Consider the following 14912-nt stretch of genomic DNA (forward strand, 5'->3'; position numbering starts at 1 on the left):
GCTCATATATTTTAGAACAGACAGCACCATATTCTATAATGTTTGATATAATGCCTAGACAACGGCTAGATCATAAAACCTTTTTTCTTTTTAGTGAATAATCAGCTGATGAAAAACGAGCTAGAAAATGTAGCGCAGTCTGTACTGATTAACTACTAGCTCTTGACTCAGGCAGGCTAGATATGTTTTTACTCGGATAAAAGGATAGGCTTATAAAGTGACATACATGCAATTGATTGAGCACACTTGTGAAATATTTCCCTCGCTATATTCCTACATTCCAAAACTTTTCCCTTGCTCTAATAATCAATGAATAATCATAAAATTAACATGGCATACAGCCTTTCTTTTGCTCTGTCTTTTCTTGTGATTTTGCCACGTTAATTTTATGGCCATCTATCGATTGATAAAATCACAGTTTCTGGAACATTCGACCAATGTGTTCAATCGATCACAAGTATCATTTTATGGTTGTATACTTTTACTTCAACTTCACTTCGTATTATGCAAGAATTTTCGGCATATGTTTACTCGCTTTTGGCGTTATTAATCAACATGATTGCAGCGAGAAAACAGGAGTCTTGGTTCTCATACAGATTCAACTTGAACGACCTATTTTGATGGTGAAACAGCGAAGACGGAAATTTAAGACATTATCGGGATCAGAATAGGAGGATTATATTATTGGAATCGAAATGAAATCTACCTTGCTATTTCAGTTCTTAGTGTTTTGCAGAATTAAAGATTTAACCGTAAGGCCAATATTTCGACTCGGGATGACACGTGCCGCCTTCTTCGTCGAGCTCGACGGGAAGACGTTAAAGGCGATCGCAGAGGTACCTATCGCGGCGAATGTTTAATAGGAACGCGAGCAATTCTCTGGCTCTCGGTTGGTAAATACGCGTGCTCGCGAACTCACGACGACGCAGGATCTCCGAAAGAGACCGGACAATAAATAGTACATTTAGCCGGTCCGGTAAGCGCGGCCATATTTCACTTCCACCCCATCCTGCAGGGCGATATATATCCGCCGCGTTAAGTGCAGCCTTTTCAGCGACCGGTCCTTTCTCTTGTGCCATCGTCGTTCGATCGGTTAGAGCATCGCCTTTTACTACCACGCGTACATCCAATAACTGCCAGCAACAGTCTCTCTCTCTCTCTCTCTCTCTCTCTCTCTTTTGTGTTAGAACGTGATACAGTTGCATACCGTAATTCTAACGCGGGGTGCCTCGCCATCGATTAAATGCAGATCAGTCCGCGCCGCATTTCCAACTGTAACGTTGGTGTTGTCGCAGTTTAGTGTTTGGTCTTTATTTGCAAAATCATTATGCATATGCACGCACTTAGATCCAGGGTTGGGCGTTTGCGCGTAGAATACATCTACGTGTAGACAGTATCAATCATCTCTGAGTCATTACGGAATGGCCCGTCTTTTTCTTATATTTCGTTTCTGTTGGAAACTCACACAGGTAAATCTGAATGATAATATTTATATATTTTAACAGTATGCTGCACGTCTTTTATATCAATAAGTATTTTAAATTTGAATGAAAAGGGTTACATATCAAGCTTTATTTAATTTAACTTGTTAAAAATTAGTGAAATTATTTGGCTTGAACATAACGATATAATTTTAATATTTTATGATGCCACGAAAAATCAATAGTGTATTTGGAGAACTTGATCTAACTCTGAAAAGGGGAAATACATATTGTGCCTATTGTAATATAATCTCGAACTAAGAAATATTGCCTTTTTGCGTTTAAAAATCCATGGGTGAATTTAAACGATAATTTAAATTATAAGAATTTAAACGATAACATTTCTGGGTTACCTACATGTATCGACTTTTCAATTTTTAATATTAAATTAACGTGTCCCAACGTGACAAATTCACTCGGAAAAATTGTTCTATACTGGCAATAAAATTATTTCTGCTTTATAAAACAATAATTCGCTAATTTGGTTAACGTAATTGAATATTATCGCTGTCGAATGTGCAGTAACAACGATGCGGTTTCGTTGCAACAGCAAAATGATTTTTCTCCGTGTACAAGCGAATAGGTTTCAATCGAATGGTGTGAATATGTTCTCGTGATAGAGTACATCAGATTCGCTCTTCAACTTTTATTGAAAGCATCCACTCAACACAATCCAGAGTGGAGAATTCATTCCATACGAACAAAAAGTCACTCGAATTCGAGTAACTCGGTGGCCGCTCTACTTTTCGAGTGAGATTTCATTCCAAGGGATTTAGAGAGTGTATTGCATTTACCCATTATTGGACGGGTATTTATGATATCGAAGTAATATCACTGTTGTTTCGTGTTTACTGGGTAATCACTGCAACATATTTAGTAACATATTTATACCGAATGTATTTTATCGGCAATTTTTTATTCACGAAAAGGTTTGCTTCGCCTTCCGAGTTAGTGCCGCGTCTTCCATGCATTTATTACCGACGTCTCGCAACGAATCCGTGAAGAATGCGATATTAACACTAAATTAAGCATTTCTCCACACCGCGAGAGCCTAAAGGTGTTTTATAAAGCCGACTGGGACCGAACGTCTCTCCAAAGCGACCTTGAAGTGAGCTCGACACGGGACCGCAGAGGGCAAATAAAACACAGATCGCGCGGGTTGTGCCATTTCTGTTTCGTTCGATTTCGATATCGTCACGGCAATCGGAAGCCTCGAAAGGTAAGGACGGACGTCTCATGATCCCCCGGGGCGAGCAACTTAGGAAGGAGGGTCGGGGCTCGTTGGTGGACGGAGTGGTGCGATCGTCGGTCCACATAATGAGCGGATAAGCCGGCTAATGTAGTCGCAGTAGAGCATTGCCAGACGGAAGATAGCTCAAGCCGCGCCGTCGACCATTTCTCTTGTTCCCTTCACCCTCGTGCATCTCTCTCTCTCTCTCTCTTATACACACACACACATGCACAAACACACCTCCTCTTTTACCTCCGGCAACGTTAACGTACTGAGATAGAATCGGAGTTTGTCCGACACAAGTTTGTACCGCGCTTCGTAACCGCGTAGCGGCGGCGCACGTGCGCTTTGCACGTGTGCGCGCGCGGGCGCGTTACGAACACGTACATCCTAACACCGTGATTATCTCTTAATTGACGCGGCCACTCCGAGGTATAATCCGTCCACTCTGATTCCGGACTGCCACCGGTGTAAAAAATTATTTCACCCGGTCCGGACGAATCCCGGTGTAAGTGGTAGTCGACGCAGCGTTTCGCGCGGCTCGGTATTAAAAAAGAAATAAAAAAGAAGAAAATGAGAAAAAATAGCGGAGGGTGGCAGACGGACGAGCGTTACGGTGCGATGCGCCGTATACGAGAGGATATTAGCTCTCTCGCGTATCCGTATTTTGAGCGAGAGAGAGAGGAGGGGGAGAGGGAAGGATCAACGTCGGTTTTCCCCGATCAATTCTCAGTTATGGGAATCTTGCCGAGTCGAAATTTGAATGCTATTTTTTTACGCTCTTAAAAATAGACATTCTCTTACGTTTCTATTTTCTTTTTTTGTCTTTTCTATGTTTCACAATTTTGAAATTCCGAGTTGTGTGCATGTAAGATCGTCGCTACCTTGAGCGATTACAGAATTGTGATCTAAGGGACATGGCGCATAATTAATAGTTAATTACCGGGTACTTTGGTGCTTACTTATTCGTACTCCGGGTAATCAGAACTGCCTCCAATCGTGAAGTAATTAACAAAAGAGTTTGCCGGTAATTGGTTCGCAGCAGAACGAAAAGAGGAGGGGGCGCTTGATAAATGAGCGCGCTGCAGATTTTTAAGTGATTTTTTTGTACACCGATAGATGAAATAAATTATATTTACTTATGAGAAACGCTTATATTTACACAAATCAAGGAAAAACATTTACCTGCGACATTCCTTGTTCGTTGTTCATGCAAAATATAATATTTCCATTGGCGCTTACACTGAGAGAAAAAAATCTAAGAAATAAATGCTTATTCGGTGAGATGTTTATTTACATTAATATATATGTTTTTACATGAGAAAATATACATTTTCTTAAATCTATAACTTTCTCACGAAAGCAATCGTTTAATCTTTTTATTTAAATCAAACAATTTAGATTTAAATAAGTATAGGTTATTAGTATCTACCGAATAAATATCCTTTACTTTTTAGATATTTTTCCTCCAGTATATTTAAGCGTAATTTTACATGCTCACCGAGAGCCATTAATATGGACGCAACCGTGTGTGTGATTGCGATTCCAATAAATTCGTAATCATAGACTCATAAAGTGGAGAGCTAATTCGATATCGATAACACGATCGATAATTCATAAACGCGATTTAGACGCGGTTGGCGGAAAGCCACAGTGAATGCGTCGTGCGTGGTTGTCGGTTTTCTATATCTCGTAAAATCGACTACACTGAGTAGGAGAGCGTAGCTTCATAAAAGTTTCAAAAACCGCGAACACTTTTGGACCGAAACATTATTTTCGATCTCGTTTAAGCGATCGAAAAAACGTACACCCCGCCGGGGATGACGCTTGTATTAATATATTCATGTCACGTTATCTCGTGATGAGCGTGCATGAGAATTCGCGGCTGTAAAATCCCGGAAGCCCGAGTTTGTCGAAGGGGGCCGTGGAGGGCGACCCTCTCGCAAATAATCGATCAGTGAGAAAATCTAGATGGGTAGCTTTTTTTATGGTTCCCCCGAGGAGCTCACGGAGTGGATGGGCCGTCAGTTCACGCTACCCTTCCCATATCTTTGCGAGGCCACCCTTATGGATCCATTCTTCGTCGGCATTACCGCAAACGCATAACATCCGCCAACTGAATCCGCGCATTTTGCCCGATGCCCCGAACTGCCCGGGAGTAATAGAATTCAGTACATCGGCCGGTTTCATCCGTAGACAGAGAAAGAAGGAGAAAAACAGGGAAAAAGAAAGAGAAAAAGAGATGGAGGGGGGCGGTATATATCAATATATACAATGGTTACTTTATATATGACTCTTGTTCTCTTTTGACGGATGTACTTATAGAAAATGAAATATCTCTATACTGCTTGTGACCAAAGAGGATTATTTATTACTCAGGAAATAATTTATCGAGAGAACCCTCGAGAATTTCGGAGCGTCGTATGTTTTCATCAAATTGCCATCTGCCACACTCGTGACTAATACCAAAAACGTTGTCATCACTTGAACTTACAATATCTGAAGCAAATTGATCTTTCTGTTTGTAGTGTCTGGATAAATGCTTTCTGAGAAAAATGTAGTCAGATGATTGGAAGGTTCTTGAGAATCGAAATTTTAGCCTAATCTAAACCTTTAATTCTACTACATTATAAGCGCTAAAATAACAAAGTAGGCCTATAACAAATTTAATAATATAATTTATTTCTACATTGACCGTTATATCTCAAATTTCTGTTTCCGCTATTTCAGGATCTACGTAATTTTTTTATAATACTGATATATTAAATCTACAGAATTAAAGGTTAAAAAGAGAAGTGAACAAGTATTGTGTCGTCAAAATAAGTTTTTACTAGTATGTAGGTCACTTAAGTTGGCGCAAACTGTCCTTAAGAACGTCAAAATAACCAGATTTCGGCTTGGGTTGCAACATTTCTCCTCGATTAATTTCGTACCGCATCTCACATCCAACAAGAGAGTTGATTCATTCGCAGGGATGTTTCCCTATTGTAAATTGGAATGTTATTTTCTTCACACTTCGTAGGAAATACGTTTGTAAAACTCATCGAAGAGAAGAGCCGTAACTTTCAATCGTCCGACTGTATGTTGCGTGTACACGTAAAAAATTACGAATATCGTCGAGCCGATATTTCACGACTTTCCCGTTCGTCAGTCGAGACCGTTTACGTGTGTCGTGATGCCCGTCGAGAGCGAAACTCGCGGAAGATCGAGGTCGACGTGCGCTTCCACGTGATTCTTCAACAATGGGCAGTAACATTACGCGGGCAACTACCAGATTACCGACGCACGATTGCATCGCGCAACGCGATATCGCGACGTACGTATTTCATTCGCGCGCAGATCGTTCGCGGCCGAGTAAAGCGGATTAGACTCGTGAGTCTATAGCTTTTGCGGGGGAACGGACACGCGATTTCGTCGTTTTCAGCGGAAGCGGATCAGCCGCATTCACGCTGATGCGATTAGTCCATTGTGAACCGTGATGACAACGACGGAGAATTACATCGATCTGGGATAGAAAAAGGGTAGCTTTAAACGACGATATTCCGCGACATCAAGATAAATATACCGCGGCTCTCATTAACGGCTACGTGTACGTCTCGTTAGACGTACTACGTGTACCCCCGAGATTCCTGCATCAACTTTCATCCCTTATTTTACCGGGCATTTTTAACGACTATGCGCTGCGCGCGGAATTTTTTATGGTGGCAGTCGGATCTTTAACGAATGCCTGTGCGTGCGATCTCTTCTGTTTTTTTATCTCTCTCTCTCTCTCTCCTTTAATTTGTTCCTACCTGTTTTGATGCTTGTGCGCACCTGTCGGCGTGTGTGCGCATTTGTAATCGCAATAAAACGATAATCAAAGCTCGCGAGATAAATCTAGATTATTTGCGACAAACCGAATCGAAATTCGGGCCATATGTTAAACCTTTAATTCAATAACATAGTAAGATTGCAACATATAGGTTGAATTCTAATGATATAATTTATTCTTATTTTGAACACGGTGTTTTAAATTTCCGTTTCCTCTGTTCGCTTTCAGCGTAAAAAAGTAGGTTGCTTTCAATACTGATATGAATTTAATAATTAAAATATCAAGAGCATTTATATTTGCAAGGTAGCATTAAAATTAAATTTTACAATATTAGAATTACTAGGATTAACAGAGGTTTGGAGAATTTATTAGAGCATATTAGAATTATAGATGTTAATTATATATATTGATTAAATACACATTCATTTATTAGAATATTAGAATTAAAAGTTCAAGAAGGAAGTTCACAAGCGTAATATCGTCAATGCAGATTTTTAGTCTACGGCCCATTAAAGTGGGCGCAAATTGTCTTTAATAATAATTGTCGTTCCTGGTCCCTCATTTTATGACGTCAGAAAACGCAAGGCTATAATTCTTGCGAAATACGTTGAAATAAAAGGACATGTCTGTAAAATGGCATTTGTGATCCATTGAACATATTTGTAAAATATTCCGAAAGCTTTCCCCTTCTGCTCTAACAATCAATGAATAATCGTAAAATTCATGAGACGTGCGATCTTCCTTTTTAGTCTCTTCTCTCGTGACTTTGTCGCGTTAATTTCACGTCTATTTATTGAGATTGTTAAACTAAACGGGAAGTTTTCAAGAGTATTTTACAAATGTGCTTGATCGGTCGCAAGTATCATTTTACAAGGACATCCTTTCACTTCGACGCATTTCGCAGGAATTTTGGTCATACGTCTTCTCGCTTCTGACGTCGCTAATCGAGATGGCAACGAAGAAAAAGGAGGAAATAGCGTAAAAATTTCGACTCAGAAAATAGAAGATCGTTCCGCTTCCCCGATCGCCCTCCCTCTCTCAGGTACGTCAGCTTGTCCGTCGTGCATGCGAGAAGGACGGACTCTATTCCTACGCGATACTATTTTTGCGCATCTCCAACGGCTCGCTATTTTTTTCCGTCACGAAATCGATACGCGTCGCGGAGCCGCGCCCGCGCGTCCCGTCGCGCGTCGTATTGCACGTTAAATGAATAAAAATTTTCGAGTGTAACCCGGATCCACGGGACGATGAGTAATGTCGTAGGTTGTTCCGTTGCGCGCTGACGCCGGGATTGCGTTGTATGACGCCGTGCTAATTGCACGACGATGTTGTACGAGAGAGAGAGAGAGAGGCAGCAGCTTTTTATGCCCGCGACTGCTGATGACATCCCCGCTGCGCGCAGCTGACCCTCTATTATTTCTCACTGTCTCTCCTCCTATCGGATGGAATCCTCTCTCTCTCTCTCTGTCTCACTAGCTTCCGCTCTTTCTCTCGCCGAAGATCGCGCGCGTTCAGCACGTCATGAATTCTTGAATACGAGGGGCTTACACCACATCCTGGCCACTTAGACGGGAATATTAATTCCATTTATTCAGCGTGTTTATTAATAGCGGCCAGTTTACACTTTACAACACCCTGGACGCCTGACGACTTAATCGTACAACATTAACGTCATTTCCCCGTGGTTGTTTTGTAACACCCCACGTCCCTGAAGTGTGTACGCAAAGAAAATGAACGATGGAAATTCGCAAAAACGCATCGAGTTCGTTGATTAGCGGAATTATTAAGTGCTTGATAAGCTGAATTAAGCTGTTTTTGTTGTTTTAGCGTTAAAATGAGATGTTCCGGATAGCATTAAAATTAAATCTGTAGAATTAAAGGTTCAATAGAGAAGTTAACAAATGTCAATATCGTTAAAGTAGTAAAAATTATGTAAGTTTAGTAAATTTTGCAGTAAAAATGATTAAAAAAGTCATAATTTCAGTCATAATTCTGGTATGATCCAGCATTATAAAATTTTGTGGTAATTTTTGCTACAGTATTTTCTGCGTGTAAGTAGTCGCAAATTATCATTAAGAATGTCAAAGTAACATCAAAATTTCGGCTTGCTTATTATATTTCGGATAGATATTTCTAAAAAAAATTTCTGAAAAAAAACATATGCATGGATAAAATCGAACTCGGAAAATTTGCGATTTTTCTCCCGAACGCCCGCACAGATTTCATTGCACGAATAAAATTACGTATATGTTACGTATCAGGAAAGAAGCCCCGGGATTAAACTGTCGGTTGCGTTCGAGCCGGGAATTCTTTATTTTCTCACTCAGCTCTCACCGCACATTATAAATACGCACAGTCGACGTATTTATCATTTCGAAAGTAAGTAGCGAATACATAACGCGCATTGTGAAGCTTATATTTGCCCGCATCGGCCGCCGAATGATATACGGGCGTTCTTTTTGCCAGCTCGCCCGGCTGTACGGCTGCGTCTCACGTAAAAGCCGGGTATATCCTATCTCCATTCCATCCTCGATCGCATTCTGCACTCCCGAGGAAGGGATGATTCAATTCGACACAGAAATAAGGTTTCTCGTCTAGGTGGAGATGGAGGATATAGATTCTCTCTCGCGATGTCAACCGCGTTCGGACTTGTTGGTCTAGCGAACCCGGACCTTCTTCCGCGCGACGTATTCTCTCCCTCCTGTTTCTTTGCCGCGACGTCTACGACGCTCGTGGCTTGACTCGAAATTTTGGCCCTATGTTAAACCTCTGATCCTATAACACGTTAAGATAGCCGAAATAGCAAAATAGAGTCAATTCTAAAGATATCATTTACTCCTCCTTTGATCGTGATGATGCTTGAAATTTTCATTTTCGCGTCAGAATAAGCCGTTCAAGACGGCATTAAAATCAAATCTGTCGAATTAAAGATTCGTGATGTGCTGTTAAAATTTGAAGAGGCGTTAATCGTTCGTCGACGACGCGGCGTATCACAATTTCCCGGCCGCGTAATCTCTCAAAGAAGCAGATACGTAAAGCGTGAACGTTTCCGCGCTGGAATCTCATCGAAATTTGCAGGGGTTCGTTCAGGCGACGGGTTTCAACGTAAATTTTCCCTTCAAAGTCCTCCCGTTCGAAACGGAATCTCATCCCGATTTTGGTGACTTCTCGATTTAAAGACGCTGCTGTTGACACAGTCGTGATAATCGATACACTCGAGACGCAATTGGACTCTACCCCAGTTTACTCGGAGTGATTTTGTCTGGCGAATTTAATCCCTTCTCCGATGGGGTGAGCACACTTACCGGGTCGGTTCTGCGGATTATGTTAACCTGTTATTAACCGGGGAGTAAATTTTTTTTTGTTTGCGTTCAAAATATTACGGCAAATTTCTATGACGAAAAATGTCGTCATGCCCATTGCAGTAGTAGTTCGTGTATGACGAAATATTTCGTCATACCCAGTTAACAGGTTAAATAGGTAATGCGCTCGTACTCATGCGGCGATATTTGCGCAGCGAAATATCTCATTCGAAAGGAACTTGATGAATAATTCGTTGCGCCGCTGCATACGTCGCACAGATCGGATGCGACTTGGAAAGTGCAGCCGAGAAGGCGCCGTCCGCCGGCCCGGTTCTTGACGATAGTTTTATTTAATGCGCGACGTTATTCTTGCCCGAAACACTCTACGTGCTACATTACTTCGAAGTGAAAACAACGGTGTACATCGCTACGGTTACGGTCGAGGAAAAGCGGCAAAACTGACATAGAAGTGTGGCTGACATATTTCTCAGCTGTAAAGTATTGAACTCTCTGTAGAACTTGGACTTCGTCTACTGCGTACAATAGTTGCAGTTAAAATGACACTTTCCGTTTGCAAGCTGTTCGCTTATCGTTCAGTTATGTTAACAGCGTCGTTGAAGTGTTGCCATTATGCTGAAGATTTCGTTGAGTGCAAATTGAAGTAACAAACCGGCATATAGCGATATGTGGTAATTTATTTGACAATGCTGTTTCATAGTGTGAATTTTGAACTTTTTAAATCACTTTGGACTTTGTGCCAATCTTCCCTCTGTTACTGAACCAATAAAAGTTCAGGTTGTGTTCTGTAAATCGATATACCTGAGTTTACCGGTCTTTCAACCGATATACCTGAACTTTGCTGTGAAATGTCATCTCGCAGAATAGAGTTGAAGTTACCGATTGATTTTTCCTGTTTTTATTTATTTGTTTAAGAATATCGAAAAGAAAAAATTAGGCGTCTTTCTATAGAGAAATTTCAGTGCTTTCGTTTTATTTATTTGATAATTTCCTGAAGATATGAGTATGTCGGTTTTGGGGCTTAGTCTCCAATCTCCAAATATCTGAAAAATAGTCACTTTCAAGAAAACATAATAATTTCCATAAGATTATCATATATTCTGGTAAAGAAGCGTTGTTGGTTTGCATCTGCGTATATAAATTTCAATTTCACTCCTTTAACCAGGGCTCGAAAGTGAAATATGTCAGTTTCGGTGCTTTGCCTCTAAACAACAAATCGTGACGTGTATCGCAGCTGGTGATTTATTCATCCGACGATCGTCGTGAGACAAATATCACGAGATCGCGTTTCGACGGGGCGGACGGTGAGAAGAAGAACCGGGAGAGTTTACAACCGTTCGTGATGTTACCGCGCGAACGACACGTCGACGGGACTCCGTGTGCGGGCGAGGCGGGAACGAAAAGTCGAAATTTACTCGTCCATAAAAAATAGTCGAGCACGAGGACGAGGAAGTACAGCAGCTCGTAAATCACGTAGAGCCGCATTACGAAGTCAGCCGATGGCGATTCCTGGCCCTCCTGGTGGCCCTCCATTCTGCTGGGCGCGGGCAAGTGAAGGAATCCCTGCGGAACGAAATCACTTCGCAATTCACGCTCGCTTATAACTCTCGCGTAACGACGCATTCAGTTCGGCTGTTTTCTGAGACAATCGCGAGAAAGAGCGAGGAAGAGAGAGAGAGAGAGAGGGAAAGATGTGATGTCACCTTGCCCGTCTCTCCGCCCTCTTCTTTCACCTGCCTTCGCCACCCGCGGCTCTTGACGTTCCTGATTGCTCGCGCGTGACGGACCCTCTCGATCATCCGACCCGTGAGACCACTGAGAGAGTCGATCGGCACGAGTCATCAGAGTTTTATCGGGGCCGTCGCGCGACCGGGGGTGTATATATCCGCTCGTTTCCGCGCCGGCGACTGTCGACTCCTTTTTGCGCTCGGGCTCGCCGAGGTTAACGAGAGCAGTCGTTCCGCGCCGAGATCGACGACACTTTCCTCGAGGATCAGCACCTACGACTCGCTCGTAAATTCATTGTAAATGGCCCCTCCACGGGCGTGCTTTTGTTGCCGCCGCGAAACGGCAGTTTGATACGGCAGCGATAAAAGCCGCGATCGATCGGGGGGTCAAAAGAGGGTGTACAGTTTATGCCCGCGAGCGAAATGTGCATATCATCGGCGCTTTGAGGGCGGATCTAATAGCGCCGCCGGTTATCTTGCACGGCTCGCCCCCGCGGAAATTGCGGGGACCCTTATTTACGCGGCCTAACAATTCCGCCGACTTGTGTGCGGGGAAGGTGTGAAAATTTACGGTTGTTTTTCGGGGCCGCGCCCCCGAAATTTCGCGGAATTTTACTCGAAACGGGGTGGATTTGGACTGAAAGCGGCAGCGGAGAAATTTCGAGAGTGAACGCTTCTCGCTCAAGGTGGATTCCGATTCCATACGAGTGAATTTGTTCCTACGACGGCGACGGAGTACATCGGATTCGATACGCTTTGATTTCAAGTGAACATTTCCACTCGACGGTTCAGAATGGATTCACTCCGTATGAATGAAGAATCGCTGGAATTTTAGTGACTCGGCTATCGCCTCAGTTTTCGAGCGAGATCTCGAATAAAAGTTTGCAAAATAAACCCACCCTTTCGACGAAGCAGCTTTGTCGACGGGAAATTATTCGTGTGCAAACTCGTAGAAATTACGTTGATCGCTCGCAGTTTTCCCGTTCTTTGTCCAGGATAACTGACGTGCGGGCGTATCAACACCCTCGAAATGACAGCCCTACGTTAAACCTTTAATTCCGCAACACAGTATAGCTAAAGCCAGCAAAATAGATTGAATCTCGTGATGTAATTTACTCTTAATACGAACGTTACATGATAACATTTTAAACTTCTATTTTCGCTGGCTTCAGCGTCGAAATTGTATTATTCTGAATGCTTGTAGGAATTCAATAATCGAAGTATCAAGAGCATTTCCAGTTTCGAGTTAGCATTAAAATGAAATCTGCAGAATTCAAAGTCGTGAAGAGAAGTCAACGAGTGTAGTATCGTCAAAGTAGGCTTTTACTGGTCTATAAACTATTTGAAAAAGTCGACACTATCTTGAAGAAAATTCAAGGCAGCGTCGAAATGTCGACCCGAAAGTCGGTCACGATCAATAACGCGCGTTAATTTATCCCCGTGCGTGTGCTAAAATTGCAACCGGCAGATTGAAGGATCGAATAGAAATGCCGGGAGGTCGTTCGTGGGAGGAATACACAGTCGTACGGAAAAATGCATATGGAAAAAGCTGCGGATCGTGGTTCGTTCGTTCGTTCGCTTGCTCCTGAGTCGGGCTCGATAACGAATCGCGAGTGGCTCTTTTGCGGAAAATCCTCGCGTGCGCTGAAGAGACCCGTGCGCCGTTGACTTCTCGATACAGGATATCCTCCGATAAAACGTGAGTCGCGTAAGGATTCGGGGAACGCAAACAGCAATCCGCGAATAGGTAAGCATCGTCGTTTCCGCGTTTCTCCTTCGTTCGCCGCGTTTGTTAAATCGTATTATGCATATGAGATTATCGATTGTGAGGTGTGACTCGCCGGGAAGTTTTGCACCTCCGAAGCGATTATATTTCACTCTCGGCCGCGTACGAAACGATCTCGCGAAGTGCCTCTGCGGAGACCTTAGGTATTTTGCAACTACCGTGAAACTCTTATTCGCGCGTTTGGCCTTTTGAGGCTCGGCGTACCCTTCAAGGGTTTCACACCGTGCGGTATCTCTGTAAAATAACAATACTTTTGCTGAAACCCCGCTGAAACTACATTTTAAGTCAAACTTTTCAAACACCACTTAAATCTAGTTGCTATCCCTATTATGATAGCACTGAATTCTCCAGAGGAATAAACCGAGACTCGAGGAGTCAACAAGATGCATTTATCGCAAGCCGGATTCGCTCGGTATTTTTTTACGACCCGTAATTACCTGAATATTTGCACCGATTACGGCAGCGCGAGTCTCTATCATTTTTCACTGTTAATGAGACGTTCGGTATCGCGGATTTGTTCACACACACACACACACACACACACACGTCTCGCTCGACCGACGGCGGGAGTCGCTTCATTTCCCGCTCCTTCCGTCCTTCTTTCGTCGGCGATCCATTAGAGAATCGTTACGCGCTCGATAAATAATGCGGGTCTCCTCATTAACGTAACATCGACGACGGTAATGCCACAATTTTATTCTTCTCGTTGTCCCGCCCGTCGTGAACACAATGGCGATAGGCTCTCTCTTTCTCTTCGTACGCGCGGCCCGGAAATATGGAGCAGCTCTCTCGCCGCATTCATTCTTAACAATACACGCGCGGATTTATTCGCGGGCATCAATTTTCGCGAAATAACTCGTACCGCCACGACGCAGCATCGATGCTAATTGCCTCCATTAAACAAAATATCGGCAAAGCGGTTTATTTTAATTCAACGGCCGATATAACGTTGACTCTGCATTCGGCCGTTGCCATGTATCATCCGAGACAGACAGAGAGAGAGAGAGAGAGAGAAGGATAAAGAGAGGCTGCTTTTTATTAACCCGCCGCCAAATGAACATACGCGTCGCGTTTAATATTCGTCCCTCGCGCGATTACAAGTTCATCCGGACGCCTTTGTTCACTTTGAGCGAGCGAGCGTGCGCCTCAAGATAAAGAGAATTGCTTGGCCGTTTGAAGACCGAGGACCCGGTCGTGAAACGCGCCAAGAAAAAACGTTCAAGTTCCACATAAAACGCCACGACGGGCGGTGGTAACCTCTGGTCTTTTCGACGAGCGTTTGTTGCGCCGCACCTTGTCCGTCCCTCGCACAATTCTCTTTCTACCTCCGAGTAAAGCCGTCTTCGTCGTCGTCGTCTTCGTCGTCGTCGTTGAAGGACAGTCGACGACGTCGCGGGAATACGATTTTTCTCTTCCCGATTCTCGGACGACGCGGAGACTCGTTCGCCGCGGGCGAGCCGTGAATTTTCAACTCCGGACTGTCTTTGAAGTCCGATCGGGACCCGATCGAAGTTCACGCGCGACGGCAGTCGAATGTTCGCCGTAATATCGATAAT

At 43.2% G+C, this 14912-nt stretch overlaps 1 protein-coding gene across 1 annotated transcript in view; it reads left to right on the top strand.

Annotated features, from left to right (window-relative positions):
- Positions 1-14912, top strand: part of LOC106748877 (dystrophin-like) — a 290562-nt gene that overhangs the window by 40469 nt on the left and 235181 nt on the right. The window lies entirely within an intron of this gene.

The sequence above is a fragment of the Dinoponera quadriceps genome, unplaced genomic scaffold (genome assembly GCF_001313825.1).
Source record: "Dinoponera quadriceps isolate SergipeBrazil2010 unplaced genomic scaffold, ASM131382v1 scaffold2696, whole genome shotgun sequence".
Classification (NCBI taxonomy): Eukaryota; Metazoa; Arthropoda; class Insecta; order Hymenoptera; family Formicidae; genus Dinoponera; species Dinoponera quadriceps.